At 34.4% G+C, this 18,763-nt stretch overlaps 1 protein-coding gene across 15 annotated transcripts in view; it reads right to left on the bottom strand.

Moving 5' to 3' along the window:
- Znf438 (zinc finger protein 438) overlaps positions 1-18,763 on the bottom strand; it is a 168,329-nt gene that overhangs the window by 71,346 nt on the left and 78,220 nt on the right. The window lies entirely within an intron of this gene.

Genomic DNA, 18,763 nt, shown 5'->3' with positions numbered 1-18,763 from the left:
TAAAGCAGTAGAGATGATATTTTACCTAAAGGCTTTCCTTCTTCCATAGCCTGATTACTGTTAAAGAAGCATCTCTCTAGGAGACTTTAGTGAGCACAAAGCAAAGAAACACTGAAGGCAGCAGTACATTACTGTATCCAGGCAACACATGGCAGGACTCTGTGCCTTACCTATTTATCTATATTAGAATTAGAATTCTGCAATGTGATGGTTGTCATGGCGGCATATATTAACATATTTATTTGAGTTAAAAAAATCAAGCTGGACTTTTACTGAAAGAAGGATGTCTTATTTGAAAGATAAATTTAAAAATGAAGACTAGCTTTGTAAATTAGATTAAATGGCAGCAATTTTCCCTAAACTAAGTAATCTCTATTTATAGCTACAAGCATTGCTAAAAATATAATTAAGACAGATCTTTAAAAAATTCTCTAAAATTATTTATTGACAGATACATGTTGCAATTAACAATAGTTCTTACAACCCTTTCTAAGTATATTGGATTAAATAGGGTGCTTCTACATAAAAGAGTAATAAGTATAACAGTCATTTGATAAATCTTAGTTAAGCCTTTTTGATAAAATTTCCTCAAACTAAGAAAGTGATAGCAAATTCCTCTGTAAGCCAAGTGATTTATAATCTTTAGTAACCTACAGATGATAGGATAATTAAGTTGTCATTAGAGTCATCATTAAAATAATTTATAGATAACTTTTTGATTTCTAGTATATAACTCAAGCATGAGAAAAGTTAATGATACAGTTCCTGGCATATTGTAAACATTGATATTTTAAAACTAAGATATTTTATCACTCTTCAGATGTACACTTGAATTTATTCACTTCTCTCATTTCTAATCTCTATGACATCTGATTTCTGCACCATCTTTTTTCTCTTATACTCCTTCAAATTCTTGTTTTCATTTCTTTGAAAGCTTTGGTTTTTCTTCAATTTCTTTCCTGGATTCTGCTTCTTCTAATTTGTAGTTTTATAATTAAATTTAATTATAATTGTTAAGACATTTTAACTTTTTTCCCATTGTGTTTGAGAATCCCACTTCATTCTCTATCATATGGACAGTCTACTGCCTCAAGACATATACTGAAAACTGTGTCCACTTTTCATTGACCAGTACACACCAGTTTTGTAATAAAACAAAGTTTCCATGCACAGGTGGATCTGCTTCTGAATTCTCTATTTTTTTTTCCATTGGGCAATTTGTACATCCTGACGTCATACACTAGCTTAATTACTATGGTTTTATATTAAGTCATGATATAAAGGCAGGAAAACCAGACCTCCTTGATATAGGGCAGGAAAAACATCTTATTCTTTAGGCATGCACTTTTAATTTTTGAATAACTACCCTATATAAGTTCAGAATTATAGTGTCAAGTATCACCAAAATGCTACTAAAATAATAGCATTTTATTATATTAAAAACATTAACAGTAATAACATTAAAATTCCCAAAATATTAGGGATTTGATTCTATGTGCACTGAGAAATAATATTTTTTTTTCAACATTTAGGTGTTCTAATTCATTAATGTAGTGTTTCTCCACATTAAATTAGATTATATTTAATGTCTTTTAATAAAAGTTCATAACTTCATCATTAAAGGTCTAAGACATTATGTATTAGACTTATTAAAAATTATTTTTATTATATTGCTATGCAAATTATAAATTAAAAATTACATTTTCTAGACAATAATTCCATTCTCCATTTTTGGTTTTTCTTTCCATGGTTTCAGTTACCTGAGTTCAACAATGATTCAAAAATATTAAATGGAAAATTCCAGGAATAAACAATTTATAAGTTTAAATCACACAATGTTCGAATAGTGTAATGAAATCTTACTCTGTCCTACTGGGGATGTGAATGCACAGCTGATGTATAGTATAGATGCAGCATACATACTACGTGCATACATTTAATAGCTGTCTTGGTTATAAGATTGACTGTTATGGTATCACAGTACTTATGTTATGGTATCACAGTACTTATGTTACTTAATTAGTTACTTAATTATGACCCTAAAGCCCAAAAGCAGTGGTGCTGGCAATGTGGATGTGTCAAAAAGAAGCTGTCAAATGCTTCCATTAAGTAAAAAGGTAAAGGTTCTCAACTTAAAAAAATAAATAAATTGTCTGTTGAGGTTACTAAGATCTACAGCAAGAACAAAATTTCAAATGAAATTCATGCTACTTTCACTGTCAAATCTAAAATTGCAAAAGTTCTGTCCACAGTGTGTCGCGAGATGACACATAGGAGTGAGGATTTACCCTTAGCCTTGAGCAATGGAGGTGTGAGACTGGCTTTAGCAGCGGACAAGATAGGTGGACCTCACCTCTGCTCAGCAGGGGAATGAAGCTCTAGGAGTGGGCAGTCACCCAATGGGACTGGGCTACACCCCTCTGAAACTCAATCCCTTCCCTCATTTGAGTGGAATTTTCTCAAGTGTTTTCCCCTTAATAAACAAAGTCTCAGGCATGCTTTCTTTCTCTTTCCAAGAACCTTTAAGGTTGAGAGGCCTCCCTGATTCCTGCAAGCAAAAGGTATTTCCGTGTGCTGCATGCTTCTTTGGCCATTTTCTTAGTTACTGATGTAGCCAGCTTTTGTGAATCAAGCTCATGTCACCAGCCCAGCTAGCTGGCGATAAATGGAGGCCCCACTGGGATTATATTTAAGGTAGTTGATAATATATATATGGTTAAAGTGTAGCTCTCTATAAGAAAGCATGCTTTAATGTGGATTTTTTGTTTTTTGAAATATTTTAGATAAGAAAATTTGGATTTACATACTAGAGATTAATGTTTAGAGAATGAAGAGCGAGAGGAAAAATTGTTTTATTGTGGAATGTTAAAATTCCAAAAATCTATGCTTCTAGAGAAATAAAGTATTTAAATTATTTTTATTTGATTATTACTTTCTAGAATTATTCAGGCAATTTAAATTGGGCTAATAAATCTACCGAGCCTCTTACTGCAGCCTCACCGAATACTAAAATTGAGTGAGCTGTACCCACTTGCTACTCATGCAGATGTAAGGTTTTGGCTGCTCTTCCCTAGGGGGTCTTTAACTTATCCTTGCAGACGCACTGCCAGCAATACTTTTACTCCTTAGATAACCTAGTCTAGCCCTCCGATTATTATGGGGATCTCTGGCCCATGTGCAGGAGACATTGGCACCAGCTTCTGTTGCTGGAGCCTGCTTTTCAGTTGAAAGATTTCTGAGACACTGGCAGGAGGCACTGCAAGGGGAAGATGCAGGGAAACGGTCCATTGACTGAGAAATTGCTAAGGTCAACACAAGTCACAGAGATCTGCTCAAAGGATCCTGCCCATGCAGAACAATATGGCAGCACCAGGGGAGGCTCATTTGGCACTGTGGCTTTGTGCCACCGTTCAGGGGATGCTGGCCGCTGGCTGGGACTCATAGGGACACAAGCCTGGCTGCTCCCGCCTGCATAGGGCACCTGAGAGAACAGCGATCCACAGAGGCAAGGGCAAGTAGCTGCCACAGGAACATCCACAACCCAAGGGAAAATGGCGGAGAGCCCACGGAAGGTCAAGGGGATTTGAAGTGAGGAAATGCAGACAAACAGGCCCAGTGCCAGGAACCAGGCACAGGGCACAACAGCGGGCAATGAGACAGGCACGGCGCAGCCAGCCAAAGGGTCCTTTGTTGGTCCAGATGCCAAAGTGATCTGCTCCGCTACACACTAACCATGGTAACCCATCGCGGGAGCACCAACTGGACTGCACAGAGCCACAAACACACGCTGCCGGGCGCTGCGAAGCTTCAACCAAGGACTGCCATGGTCAGAACAGAAACACACAGAGTAAACATCCTACAATTTCAAGCAAAATTGGGTTATAGAGAACGCGGAAGAATCCCCCAACCAAGTGACCTGGACAACATGGCGAATAAATCCCACCTCCCACACTTTTTTTTTTTTTAAGAGAGAGAGAGACAGAAAGACAGAGAGAATTTTAATATTTATGTTTTTTAGCTTTCGGGGGACACAACATTTTTGTTTGTATGTGGTGCTGAGGATTGAACCCGGGCTGCATACATGCCAGGCGAGCGTGCTACGGCTTGAGCCACATCCCCAGCCCACCTCCCACACTTTTATGGGCTACCCTTTAGTCCCTACTACCACCACTCAAACAGAGCTTCCAGCCCCACTGCCCAATCACTAACCTATACTTTCTGTCTCCCACAGGCTGACAACTGGAGTTAGGAAAGCTGTGCCCGCTGTCAGAAAATTTCTTTTTATGATTTTTAATATGTTCCCTTTAACAAAAATATTTATTTTCGGACAAAATCTAATTCAGCAAACTCTTCCACTGTAGCTCTCAGCCTGACTTGTTCTCAAAGCTAAATAACCTGATTTTTTACCTTACAGGTTCCCCTAGGAATTTTCTATGGCTATATTATTAAGGAAAAATTGCAAAGATAACATTACATTAATGAGATACTATGCATATGCTTATAGCTTAGTTTCATTTTTAAAAGTTATGGGGTGCATTTGCTTGTCATGAGGACAGAAAGCCAGCAATCTGAGATCTTTACTCATAGTGTTCCCATGATGACCAAAGAATCCTTATTCTTTTCATTTCTACTACGTAAATATGAAAAATAAAAAAAATGTATGCACAAGAATCTTATTTTAACTGCATTACATGACATCACCTAGATATAAGGGTGCACTCCTAGTTAAAAGTAAGTCAAAATGGATCCAAATACTTTTAAGAACCACAGGGTTTCATAAGGTTTATGATTACATAATTCTAAGCTATACTTTTATTCTTAATTCATATTTTCCCAGTTACATAAATAATCTATAGTCTTTAATTCAGAGGATAATTAATATATGTCTATTTGCTTCCATTCATTTTCCCCTCAACAGGAATCACATAATTTATATTTTTATACATGCATTTATCTCATGCTCTGCTTTTTAGAGATATTTAAGATAAATGTAATTTACTATAAAATATTTATTCCAAGAAATACTCATTAAATTATAAAGTTGACATATAACCATCAAGTAATCTCTAATTCCTAAATTATTGTTCAGGTTTTTATAAAAAGATAGATATAATTCTGTAAACAGAGATATCCAAAAAGCCTTGGCTACATTTCATTTGAAGTAATTCTTCTTAATAAAATAAAACAATTGTTTAGATTCTAAGATTTACAGGAATTATTACAGAATATAACCAAGGAAGAATTCTAGTAGGAGAAAGAAATACTTCTGTATAGAGAATAAGGAATTGGAAGAGTCCTAAGAGGAAGAAAGAAATCATCTCTGGGTAAAAAAAAAAAAAAAAAAAAAAAGGTCTTTATATATTCTAAATTTTAATGATGGAAGGATTTTCCTGAATAAAGAAATTTTTTTCCCAGATTGAATCAGGAAGATATACACAATTTAAACAGACCAATATCAAGTGATGAAATAGAATATGCCATCAGAAGAAAAGCCAAGGATGGAATGCATACATAGCCGAGTTCTACAAACTTTTAAAGAAGAATTAATACCAATTTATTTCTGGAAATAGAAAAAGAGGCAGCACTTCCAGCACTTCCAAACTCATTCTATGAGGCCAATATCACCCTGATTTCAAAACCAGGAAAAGATACATCAAAGAAAGAAAACTTTAGACCAATATCTCTAATGAACATAGATAAAAAAATTCTCAATAAAATTCTGGCAAATCAAATACAAAAACATATTAAAAAGATCATGCACCATGATCAATTGGGATTTATCCTAGGGATGTAAGGTTGGTTCAACATAAGGAAATCAATAAATGTAACTCATCACATCAATAGACTCAAAGAATCATATGATCATCTCAATAGATGCAGAAAAAGCATTTGACAAAATACAGCACCCCTTCATGTTCAAAGCACTAGAAAAACTAGGGATAACAGGAACATATTTCAACATCATAAAGGCTATCTATGCTAAGCCCCAGGCCAACATCATTCTAAATGGAGAAAAATTGAAGGCATTCTCTCTAAAACAAGACAGGGATGCTCTCTTTTACCACTCCTATTTAATATAGTTCTTGAAACACTGCCAGAGCAATTAGACAGACGAAAGAAATTAAAGAGTATAGGAAAAGAACTTAAATTAGCACTATTTGCTGACAATATGATTCTAAACCTAGAAGACTCACAAGGCTCCACCAGAAAACTTCTAGAATAAATGAATTCAGCAAAGTAGCAGGATATAAAATCAACACCCATAAATGAATTTCTGCATATCATGACAAATCCTATGAGAGGAAAATGAGAAAAACTACCCGTATTACAGTAGCCTCAAAAAAAGAAATAAATAAAATAAAATACTTGAGAATCAACTTAATGAAAGAGGTGAAAGATCTATACAATGAAAACTACAGAACCCTAAAGAAAGAAATCAAAGAATATCTTGGAAGATGGAACGATCTACCTTGATCTTGGATAGAACTAATATTATCAAAATGACCATACTACCGAAAGCACTATACAGATTTAATGCAATTCTGATCAAAATCCCAATGGCATTTCTAATAGAAATAGAAAAAGTAGTCATGAAATTCACCTGGAAAAATAAGAAACCCAGAATAGCTAAAGCAATCCTTAGCAGGAAGAGTGAATGAAGCAGGTGGCATCACTATGCCAGACCTTAAACTATACTACAAAGCAATAGTTAACAAAAACAGCATGGTATTGGCATCAAAACAGACTAGTAGACCAATGGTACAGAATAGAGGACACAGAGACTAACCTATAAAATTACAATTATCTTATATTAGACAAAGTGCCAAAAACATGCATTGGAGAAAAGATAGCATCTTCATCAAATGATGCTGGGAAAACTGGAAATCCATATGCAACAAAATGAAACTAAACCCCTATCTCTCACCATGCACAAAACTCAACTCAAAGTGGATCAAGAACCTAGATATTAAACCAGAGACCCTGCATCTAATAAAAGAAAAAGTAGGCCCTAATCTTCATCATGTAGGATTAGGCCTCAACTTCCTTAATAAGACTCCTATAGTGCAAGAAGTAAAACCAAGAATCAATAAATGAAATGGACTCAAACTAAAATGTTTCTTCTCAGCAAAAGAAACAATCTGTGAGGTGAAGAGAGTGCCTACATCTTGGGAGTAAATTTTTGCCCCTTACATATCAGCTACAGCATTACTCTCTAGGGTATATAAAGAACTCTAAAAGCTAGGCACCAAAAAAAAAAAAAACAACAAATAAACAAAACACCAATCAATAAATAGGCCAAGGACATGAACAGATATTTCTCAGAAGAGGATATACAATCAATCAACAAATATATGAAAAATTGTTCATCATCTCTTGCAATTAGAGAAATGCAAGTCAGAACTACTCTAAGATAGCATCTCAATTCAGTCAGAATGGCAGCTATTATGAAGACAAACAACAATAAGTGTTGACAAGGATGGATTAAAAAATGTGGCATATATACACAATGAAATATTTCTCAGCAATAAAAGAGAATAAAATCATGGCATTTGCAGGTAAATGGATGGCACTGGAGAAGATAATGCTAAGTGAAGTTAGCCAATTCCTCCTCACCCCCCCCACCCCCCCCCAAAAAAATGCTGAATTTTTCTCTGATACAAGGTCACTGACTCATAGTTGGGTAGGGAGGGAGAGTATAGGAGGAACTGACAAACTCTAGATAGGGCAGAGGGGTGGGAGAGGAAAGGAGGGGGCAAGAGGTTAGCAATGATGGTGGAATGTGATGGATATCATTATCCAAGTAACAGGTATGAAGACATGAATCGGTGTGAACATATTTAATATACAGATATAAAAAGTTGTACTCTATATGTGTAATACGAATTGTAATGCATTCCGCTGTCGTGTATTTGGAAACTTCTCTTTAAAGACTACATTTAATTGATTTGAAAACATCATAATTATGATAATTACTGCTAATTCTTATATATTACTTCTGTTTGTTAAATATATAAGTTTCTAAAATATCTATGAGATTTAAGAGAACATTTTATCAAAACTGGTGTTCTCCAAATTAAGGCTATCTGTTAATTTTGAGAAACAGAAGCTACAAATTTTATTGGGAATTCATTTGCATCATATAGGGTTCTCTGACTGAACCTATTATCTACAAGATATATTATCAGACTTATATGCAGCTCCCTTCACTGGGAAGTAGCCTTAATCATATTTTTTAAAGACAACTGAGAGACACAGACCCATTTAAAGGATAATATTATGAAATATAAAGATATTTTGAGACCTTCTCTCAGGAAGGGATTAAAGGTTATTTTAATTTATCCATTTTACATGTAACATCAAAATGAATTACAATGATCAAAAGAGGTGTCTTATTTTCATATATTGTAGGTCTGGCCTTAGTCACTACCATGAGAGAAGGCCTTAAACAAAAGAAACCTCTCTAGCTTAATACAGATAAGAGCAAATTCAGAGAGATTTTCAAGAGATCCAAATACATATATATTGTAATATTTCAGAACTTATGCCAGATGTCTGACCCCACCTAGATATTATGCTATCACTTAGCTAAAATTTAAAATAGAAAGCCATCCTAAGAACAATTTTTAAAAGATCTATCTTAATCCTGTCCCAAAAACACAGAATAGGGACAAACCTGGTTATTTGGAGCACAGACAATTCCCCAAGGATAAACATGATCCAACAGGTAAACAGAATGCCTAAAATAATAATTATTATTTAGCAAAATAATAATTATTATTATTTTATAAAATAATATTATTTTATAATTACATTATATAACAATATATTCTATTATATATAATAATAATGATGATGATGATGATGATGATGATGATAATGATTTTAGTAAGCCTTTTTTTTTTTTAACAGTGTGGTAGGACTGCTTTATTTTGCCATTCAGGAACATCTGGCTTTTATTGACACAAAAATCAGACAGAAATTTGAAGAGCCTGTTTTTCACATCGTTCCCTCCTCTGATCACATTTCAACAAAAGCAAGTCTTATTAAAATATAAGTGATTTCCTAGAGGCCGAAGTCCCTCCATGTTTCTCAGTAAGAACGTGTAGCACCTGACTCCTGAAGTCTTCTTTTTTTTTTTTAATTGGTTGTTCAAAACATTACAAAGCTCATGATATATCATCTTTCATACATTTGACTCAATTGGGTTTTGAACTCCCATTTTTACCCCAAATACAAATTGCAGAATCACATTGGTTACACACTCACATTTTTACATAATGGCATATTAGTGACTGTTGTATTCTGCTACCTTTCCTATTCCCTACTATCCCCCCACTCCTCCCCTCCCATCATCTCTCTCTACCTCATCTGCTGTTGTTCAATTCTCTCCCTTGTTTCCTCCCCCCTTTCCCCTCACATCCTCTTCTATATAATTTTGTGTAACATTGAGGGTCTCCTACCATTTCCATATGCTTTCCCTTCTCTCTCCCTTTCTCTCCCCCCATTCGTCTTTGTTTAATGTTAATCTTTTCCTCATGCTCTTCCTCCCTGTTCTGTTCTTAGTTGCTCTCTTTATATCAAAGAAGACATTTGGCATTTGTTTTTTAAGAATTGGCTAGCTTCGCTTAGCATAATTTGCTCTAATGCCATCCATTTCCCTGCAAATTCTATGATTTTGTCATTTTTTATTGCTGCGTAGTACTCCATTGTGTATAGATGCCACATTTTTTTAATCCATTCATCTATTGAAGGGCATCTAGGTTGGTTCCACAGTCTAGCTATTGTGAATTGTGCCGCTATGATCATTGATGTGGCAGTATCCCTATAGTACGCTCTTTTAAGATCCTCAGGGAATAGTCTGAGGAGGGCTGGGTCAAATGGTGGATCCACTCCCAGTTTTCCCAGGTATCTCCATACTGCTTTCCAAATTGTCTTTACCAATTTGCAGTCCCACCAGCAGTGTACAAGTGTACCCTTTTCCCCACATCCTCGCCAACACTTATTGTTGTTTGACTTCATAATGGCTGCCAATCTTACTGGAGTGAGATGGTATCTTAGGGTGGTTTTGATTTGCATTTCTCTGACTGCTAGAGATGGTGAGCAGATCCTACTATCTTTATGGAGAGACTCAAAGAAACAGGACATAGCATTTAAGGGATTGCAGAAACTAACATGGTCCTAGGCACATTTAGATGTTACACCATAATTTAAATAGAGATCAAATAAAAGAAAAAAACATAAAGACAGAAAAAGACCAAAATACTAGTCTTGATCCCAAAAGAAATAAACTTCCTAAATAAAAATGTTACTCCTCTTTTAAGTTATTAAAAAAAAGGTTTGAAAGCCTCTATAACATTGAAACAGAGTTTACTTTGAGCCCCTTACTTTGAGAAAAATAACTCTAAAAATAGTTACCCCTAAAATATTAGACAGACAGCCATAAAAAAATCAGCTCAACAGCCACTAGTTTACCTCAATACAGAACTTAAATGTGATAAGCCCATTCTTTACTTTAAAAACAAGGTAGTGCCCTACATCACACATTGGTATTTTAAAAATTAGTAAAGACATAAACAATACATAATTATTAGAGCTTATTAAGTTATTAAAATGTTCATAACTGTTTATACGTAAAGACTGTTTTGACATGAATCCCTCAAAATGTCATTGCTAGCTTAATGCCATATAAAATTCTAAATCAGGTCACTGTCTCAAACAATACTATTGACTTATTTTTGCCCATCAATTTTTGAGGTACTAACTCCACATACATAAGTCAGCATTAAGTTTGATAACAATAATAACAGTTTTTAATGGATTAGCAAATAAAGGGCTATTCATTTTTCTATTTCAGTTTTTGTTAATGGTAAAAACCAAAATATTTTTTCTATGCTTATTAAACATATATATTTTCTATTTTGGAAAGATGTCTCTATATATTTCTCATGCCGCTAGTAAAGGACACCATTCTTAAAGTTAAAAACTTTGGCTCTGGCCTCATCCCAAATTAAAGAGTCATTTAAGTTAATCTAGAGCTAATTTCACAACACAAATTTTTATATACAATTGTTATATTCTTCATTTTGGGTAATTCTATTAAAATCAAGTCATAAATTTGGTAAAGATTAAGTTTCTATTTACTATGGTCCCTTTAAATGACTTTTGTCAAGTTTCATAACCAGCTAGAGATAATAAATCTTTTCTTATTATTTAAATACTTGTATTATACTATTCACCTAATGATAGTATAACTTATGCCAAGCCTCTATTTAATTTTAACAAAAAAATAAGGGAAAACAGGATCCTACATACACATACTAAATCTTACAAATATTTCAAAATTTTTTCTTAAATTGTGATATTAAAAGTCTTACTGATGCTGAACATGATTTAGTGAGTTAAATCAGATTTCAAAAGAGTTTAAACCTGTCATCCTGAAAATGGCTGAAAAACCTGACACAGGAAAGTAAATCTCTAGCTGCAGAGTTTACAGCCATGCAGCTTAACGAGCTTGTCGGGTAAGTAAAACTTACAAAGAGACTTCTGTGGACCCATTTCCCAAGTGCACTTTTTAATGTACTTTATGGTGTGGACTGGAAAATTCACCCATGTGACTAGATTAATTGTACTGACTATAATGGTCTCAGCTATACCTATATGTTGTTCCCATGATAAAAATGCTGGCTGGCTAAGGGTATCTTTCGGCGGGGAAAGACAGCACATGGGGAACCTAAACCAGCCAATCATGCTGGTCCTTGGAAATTAAGACTATACGAAATTAAGACTATACCGACATATCTGGACAACTGTCAAAATAGATTATTGAAATAGAATTTTCCTATACAGGCCAGTTATTTACATAAAGTATCCACCAATGTATTATTGCCCTAATCATTCTACAATAAAATTGGCACCTTTCCTAAGTGGATGGATTGTGCAAATGTCTTGCCAGTATAATATAAGGTGTCTAAAAATAGTGGATATATTTTAGACTGGTCTCCTAGAATTGACAAAGACAATTACATGAGGATGCCATGACTCCTAGAGGCTTTAACTTTCAGAGAGATGGCATCCAGAAGGGTGTCTGGTCCTTAGCTTCTGCCCCCAGCATTTTTGCATTACTGACAAACCTAAGAGTTCCTTAAATGTGAGAATTAAGAGAAAGGATGATAAATATCCTGTAGACTATAAAAAAATGCAACTTATCTAATTGTATCATTAGGTATTACAGAGGAAAAGGACAGTGATCTTTCATCAACCTTCCTTTGTCCTACTGCCAGCTAACATTTCAGAACCATAGTATGCTGAATTTAATGTTCAGCCTTCGAAACAGGTGTATGCCAATTAAACAGACCTCGGCAAGCTCTTGATTTCATGATCCTTAAAGTGACTACTTTAAATTTATTCATTGTTTCTACAATTATAGCCTTTGTGGCTAAAATTTAAACTTACAACATGTAAATATTCCTAATAATTTGGCTTATATTACTTCCCAGATCCTCCATAGTCAGATGAATATTGATGGAAGGACTGGAACTAAGTTGAATGCTCTAGAAGCCACTGTAATAAATAATGCAAATTTCTCTGCTCTATGGTTTAAGGAAAGGCTTGAATGCCATGCTAATTATAAATATGTCTGTGTTACTATGGCCAAATACAATGCTTCCCAATAAAATTGGGAAAAGATTAAAAATCTTCTAGTGAGTGTTTGTTAGAGTAATAATAATAACCTGGATCTTTTGAAGTTAATTGAATGACTTTAATCCTAAAAATATGTTGAAACATTCTATATGGTATGTTATTGAAATGATATGTTTTCTACTAATTTTTTTATGTCACAATAGGAGGTCATGACATCCTCGGACAAAGAATCCAATGACTGGGAGTCATAACCCTTCAGTGTATTTACATAATACATAAAAAATGGGGTATATGTGGGGAGTTGTCACATAGGAATGAGCATGTACCCTTATCCTTAAGCAATGGAGATGTGGGACTGTCTTCCACTGCGCACTAAAGCAGATGGCCTTCACCTCTGCTCAGCAGGGGAATGAAGCTCCAAGAGTGGGCAGTCATCCAATGGCACTGGGTTACACCCCCCTGAAACCCAATCCCTTCCATCATTTGGGTGGAACTTTCACAAGTGTCTTCCTCTCAATAAATAAGAGTCTCAGGAATGCTCTCTCTCTTTCCAGTGGGCCCTAAAGGTTGAGAGCCATCCCTGATTCCTGCAAGCAAAAGGTATTTCTGTGTGTTATGTGTTTTTTTTTTGTTTTTTTTTTTTTGCCATTTTCTTAGTTACTGATGTAGCCAGCTTATGTGAGTCCAGCTTAGGTCGCCAGCTTGGCTAGCTGGTGATAAAAGTGCAAGATAAGTGCTTTTTAAAGAAAAGAAATTAAATTTGGGGCAGAAGATATAAACAAAGTATCTTCTGAATGACTGAAGTGTGTTGCACAACACATGAGAGGATCTTGTGATGCGAGTGATAACAAGCCATTTAGTGAAGTAAGGAATGGTTATATAGACTCAGGAATAGTCCTGGTCTGAAAAATATAAAAATTACAGGAGAGATCCACCTGTGGAGTTGCAGCTGCATTTCTAACAGAGTTGACACAGTTCATTAAAACAAGATATATCATCTGAAGCAAGTACTCAACTGTGATTAAACCAGGCTTTTCTGATAGAAGATGCCCATCAGGATCTATATTCATAAAAGTGCTAAAGAAGCACCAGGGCATAAAAATATGGAAGAACAGATTAACCCTAGTACTATGTGACAATACTGCAAGGCATATGATAAAATATCTCACTGATTACAAAGAACCATATACTCTCAAAAATAAAAAAATATATTATATTACATAAATATAATTATAATAGTAATTATTCCATTTTATTATAGCTATTATTATTAATCTCTTCATGTGCCTAAATTATAAATTAAACTTTCTTATAGATAATGTATAGGAAAAAACATAGTATCTATAGGGTTTGGTACTATCTGCAGTTTCAACATCCACTGGAGGTCTTGGAACATGTTCCTGATGGATAAAAGGGGAACACTGTAGTAACTTTACTGTGGAGAACTCTGGCAAAGACCCATCTTAAGCAAGTGAATAAAGTTAACACCACCAGCAATAAGTCAAGTTGATGTAATTCACTCTCTGATATGAAGTGACATAATCATGAGAAAACATAAGGCAAAATCAAACTGAGTCCCATTCTACAAAAGACATGACCACTACTCTTCGAAAGTATAAAGCCTGAAAAGACAAGGAAAACTGCAGCATCAACAGCAACAAACTCCACAAATGGGAGTAGACTGAAGAGATATGGCCACCGAATGTAAGTGGTGTCATGAATTGATCCTGAAATAAAAAACGCATCAAAGAAAAACTGGGAAAACCAGAATGAAAGCTTGTAGTTTTGTTAACATTACTCTATCAATGTTAACTTCTTAATTTTGATAAATAATCCATGGCTATGTAGGATATTAATGATAATCATTATTTTCTATTTTGTTATTTGTTGCTGTTCTATAGAAAAGAATGTTGAGTCTGTATTTTAAAAAATCTTGCTAAATTCATTAACTCTAATAATTTAGTTGTAGTGTTCTGACAGTTACCCACATGGACAATTATATCAATGCCAATAATGATGTATTTTTTCCCTTCTTTCCATTACTGTACCTTTTCTCTTAGGCTCCTCTCTGCCTCCCTTTTACTTACTCTGCTGGCTGGGCTTTCTAGCACAATTTGAATAAAATGATGAGATCAGGATTTTATGTCTTTTAAGAGTTAAAATTATATCTGTTGATGCCCAGACTAATTTTAATTGTATCAGAATAATCAAGGGAAAATAACTTGGTTTTGCTCTTTAGCATTTTTATCACAGAGAAAGCAATACCATTTTATTTCAGTTTTAAATTCTGAAATGTTTATATAGGAAACATAAAAGAACATATAATAAAAAAAAGTAAGTACCATGACAAAAAAGAAATGCAATATGGTATTGTATCACTAAAATAAAATAAAAGCTGTGGCATTAACTATCCAGACATCACTTTTCCTTGTTATAGTGTGGGGGCTGTAATTGGGAAACATTTACCCTGCCAGAGTTTACATTTCCAGGTCTTCGTCCCTTGTACCAGATGTAGCTTTTGAACAGTACTCTCCAGAAAAATATCAGTGGAAGTGACTAAGTGTCAACTTCTGAATTGCAGTTTTTCATGTTCATTCATTTGAGTTCTTTAGCAATTCAAAGGCCCAGGTTACAGACGGTTACCTATTGATCACAAATGCCTTCGGTACCTTATTTCATTAGCGGTAAACACACTTTAATTGGGTTTAAGCTATTAATACATTTTGGGGTCTATTTATTATAGCAGTTAGCTTTCCCAAATTAATAAAAATAAATAAAAAAAACAACTACAATATATTTAAGGAAGGCACAGATGAAAAGCTCTAAAGTAAATAGTAATTGCTTAGTAGCTAGAAATGAAGAAACCGAGTAAAAGGTAGTAAGGTAGTTATGCCATACAGTCACAAAGCACTTAATAAAAAGACTGCTTGCCAAACATTTAATAAAAAGACTGCTTGCCAAACTAATAATCCTTGGTGACAGAAGTGAAAAAGTAGTTGCCTCCAGAGGTATAAAGCGGGGAATTAACTGGAAAGGGTCATCCATCTGGATTGATGGAAATGTTCTGAATCTTATTTTGGGTAATGGTTACAGTTGTCAAAACTCATTGAACTGAGCACTTAAAAGCTATGCACGTATTGCCTGTAAATTTCAGTCAGCTCTTGTGTTTTTGTCCTTCGAATCTTTGGGTTTAAATAACTGTGGATTCAAACTATTTGAAAAAAAAAATGTATATATACTGAACATGTACAGACTCTGTCTTGTTATTCATAAACAATATATTTTAAATAATCTAGAGATGATTTAAAGTACACAGGAAGATGTGTGAAAGTTATATGTGAATACTATACCATTTTACATAAGTGACTTGAATATCTGTGGATTTTGGTATCTTGGGGAGGAGGTAGCTTGAAACCAATTCCCTGAGGATTCCTAGGGATGACTGAATACCTCCATTTTTACAAATGCAATTGTCTACCGAACTCATGTCTATAGAGAAAAGAAATGGAAAACAGAATGTTTGAATTACAAAGTACTATTTGCTATCTTTATCAAAGATTTATAATAAAGAAATATGAAGAGACAAGCATTAAAAGATTTAAGAGTAGCAATGAAAGGAAATTGAGAATCTAGAAATTGAGGGACTCTGAGAGGTAGAAAAGTTGACTGCTTCTGGATTTCACACATTGAAAAAGAAGACTTAAAAAAAAAACTTTGAACAAAAATGGTTCCTTATGCTTTCTCTGGTAAACAGAGGAATTTAACTTTGCTGCAGATTAGGTTAAGTATGTTAACTTCAGATAAAACATATTTCAAATGGTCCAATAAGAACCCCCAGTAGGTTGAGAAAGAGACAGAAAAGTAAGAAAGCAAAGGAACAAATAAGGCTTAAGGCTTGGAGTTCTTTTGTTGTTGTTGTTTTATTTTGTTTTGTTTTTGGTGTGCTATTGCCTAGAGTAATTATACAATTCACTGTCCAAACTGGGAAAGCTTTGAGAGTAAGAAAAGGGCATTATTACTTAACCTGCCAAGACAAGGGACATAAACTAAGACTGGCCCTGCCAGTTTGGAACATGTAGTCACTCTTACTAGCACATGGAATTTACTGCAGTAAGACAGATAAAAACCAGCTAAGTTTGGGTGAATAACATGGCCAAAGGCCCCACAAATGCTGCATTATATATAAGCCTTTGAGAGACTCTTAAAATAACGTTTAAGTGCATGGACAAAAAATAGGAAATAAAGGACATATTTCCCAATGCCCACATAAGTGTGACTGTAGGTGAAAAAATGGTCAAGGAAGAATCTTCCAGAAGGCAGAATCAGGTCCTAGAGAAAAATAAACACAGGAGTTCCTGGTGGGGAGCAGAATCAGAGTCTAATCAAGGGTCATCCTCCACCCCAGCCAAAGAGTCTTAAAAATGCTTCCTGCTATCCATGCTTTCTGTCACTGTCAGTATTCCTAATCCCAGAAGTTCCTTCAGCTTTAGAGGATTAAACACAAACTTGTAATTTGCTAACTGAGCCTAATGCAATAAATTATGGATACTGCATATAAAGTGAAGGTAGTAAAAATAAACCCAAGAAGTCTTTTATAAAAATCACTGAACTGATGGCCAGGAGGCCCTGATTCTCATTTGACCCTCACTATTAGATTGTGACCCTGGATAAATTGTGACTTCTCAGGACTTGAGTTCTTTCATTTGTAAAATGAATAAGAGGGATGCCTTCCAATTCTATAATTCTAATTTAAAATTCTTGACCTCACTAAGCCAAAAGAAAACCACAAAAATCCTCTGAAAAATAGAGAATTCATATGGATTAGTTGATCTGGTTTTTCAGCAAAAGCAATGCAGCACAATTTTTTTAAAAAGTTATATTGGCAAATAAAATTCTGGTGCAGTTTCATTTTTAATTTTTCACATTATTTTGGTCTCATTTTACTAAAACAAAGAATAAAATAAAACTTCCTGTTTTAAGTAGGGAAAGACATTTGCCTTCCATTTCATTAAGCTTTAGAAACCAATTCAAAAGGCGGCAACCTGACCCTGCTTCAGAATTTCAACACTTTTATAATGTTTACGGACCAAAATTTAGAATGTTAAAAAAATCCCAAACTGTAATTTGAAAATTTTTAAAATAAAACATTTTATTAGTTACATAGACAAGAATAGTATTTACTGAATCTTAAAAATAGTATTTTTAAAGTAATGTAAAGTAATTTAAAGAACATGTATGCTAAATTTCAAATTTTGATGCCTCCTCAAATGTTTAGAAGAAAACAACCTTCACAACTCTTTCTTCATCACTGGTGAAAGGTATGACAAAAGATAACAGTCTATATTAATACTTTGTTGTTCAAATTATCCAGCTTTATAAATGTTGAAAAATAAAGACCAATCATTTTAAGAGAATACAACCCAAACTTTGTCACTTCAAATCATCCTATGTGAGGACAAGGAAAAAATGACATTTTGCAAATCCTGCCTTCATTCTAATGTTTCCATTTGAGTATTGATAGTAAGCTGTTGTTTGTGACATTTCTTTTTTCTTGTTCTCTACCAGCAGAGCAGACTTTCCCTTAACCTTACTGTCCACTGTCACCGTCTATAGATTCTCATAGTTTCAACTTTTCCAGAGAAGAAAGCTTCCAATTCCTAAGATATGGGGAAGACAGTTTTTTTTTTTTTTTTCCTGGCTGGAGTGAGGTGAGGACATAAGAGTCCAACCAGTCCTGAGACAGACTTTCAGCTGATGATATGCTTTTAACACTAAGTCTCAACTCCTTCTCTAGTCTCCTGATAACCCTGCCATTGTCTCTGTAGTGATTAGAATTTCACATTCCTTTGTTATACCCAGTCATAGCATCAAATCTTTCTGTCTCCAAAGCTTACGCATCAGAGTTATTGAAGTCATTCACCTCTCATCAAATAAAGAGCTGGAATTTTTGCATCTATACCCTTTGTTTTTATATAAATTTCTTTTGTAGAAGGCAGCAGAAAGTTGTTTCACTGCCACTGTAAAGCCAAAAATTACTGTGTGAATTATTTCACATACCATTTTTAATGATTTGAAGTCATGTCCATCTTGGTCTACTGAGAACACATTCTCACCTCCCTTT

Source organism: Ictidomys tridecemlineatus, chromosome 10 (assembly GCF_052094955.1).
Source record: "Ictidomys tridecemlineatus isolate mIctTri1 chromosome 10, mIctTri1.hap1, whole genome shotgun sequence".
Classification (NCBI taxonomy): Eukaryota; Metazoa; Chordata; class Mammalia; order Rodentia; family Sciuridae; genus Ictidomys; species Ictidomys tridecemlineatus.
Note: the sequence above shows the minus strand (reverse complement) of the source record. Positions and strands in the feature narration are given on the sequence as shown.